General features: G+C 45.3%; 1 pseudogene; it reads left to right on the top strand.

Moving 5' to 3' along the window:
- The window catches only part of LOC119411051, a 6,594-nt pseudogene that overhangs the window by 3,855 nt on the left and 1,721 nt on the right, over window positions 1-1,018 (top strand).

Raw genomic sequence — 1,018 nt, 5'->3', positions numbered from 1 at the left:
CCTCACATGAAGAACACATGTCTCTGCTCAGCTGCAGATCAGCAGCACATCAGCAGCACATCAGATGCTGCTCAGCTGCAGATCAGCAGCACATCAGCAGCACATCAGATGCTGCTCAGCTGCTGATCAGCAGCAGATCAGCTGCAGATCAGCAGCACATCAGATGCTGCTCAGCTGCTGCTCAGCTGTAGATCAGCAGCAGATCAGCAGCACATCAGCAGCACATCAGATGCTGCTCAGCTGCTGCTGTTGGAGTTAGTTCTTGAGTCTAAACATTTCATTTGATTTACTCCTCGTCTCAGAAACGTTTATTTCTGAACAAGCTCCAAGACGAGTCGTGTTCTGTTCACAACTATCCTCTGCTGATTTACAAGAATACAGAAAAGACTAGAAGATACATCCATCATCATCCATCCATCATTCATCCATCATCATCCATCCATCATTCATCCATCATCATCCATCCATCCATTGTCCATCATCATCATCCATCCATCATTCATCCATCCATCATCCATCCATCCATTGTCCATCATCATCATCCATCCATCCATCATCCATCCATCATCCATCCATCCATTGTCCATCCATCCATCATCCTTCCATCATTCATCCATCATCATCCATCCATCCATCATCAGTCCATCCATCGTCCATCCATCATTCATCCTCCAGCCATCCATTATTTTTACCCAGTTCCTTTTCTGGTTTGGGGGGTCACTGGTGCCTGTGTCCAGCAGTCTCTGCAAGAGGCGGGGGACACTTGGACAGGTCTCCAGTCTATCACCGGGACAGAGAGACAAACAACCCTTCACTCTCTCACCTAGGGACAATTTAGAGTTAAGACCAGAAATAATATAAAAAGTGTAATTTTTACTAAAACACTGTTTTCTTAACAAAAAAATTAAATGGTATAATCTGGACCAGTTTCATTAAGTGAGAAACGTTTTGTCCTCCATCCAGAGGACTTTCTCAGTCTACGGCCTGCCAACCAGATCTGTCCCACAGCTAGCCTTCA

The sequence above is a fragment of the Nematolebias whitei genome, chromosome 6 (assembly GCF_014905685.2).
Source record: "Nematolebias whitei isolate Nwh7 chromosome 6, NemWhi1, whole genome shotgun sequence".
NCBI lineage: Eukaryota > Metazoa > Chordata > Actinopteri > Cyprinodontiformes > Rivulidae > Nematolebias > Nematolebias whitei.
The sequence above is the reverse complement of the archived record's forward strand: the minus strand, read 5'-3'. Positions and strand labels throughout refer to the sequence as shown.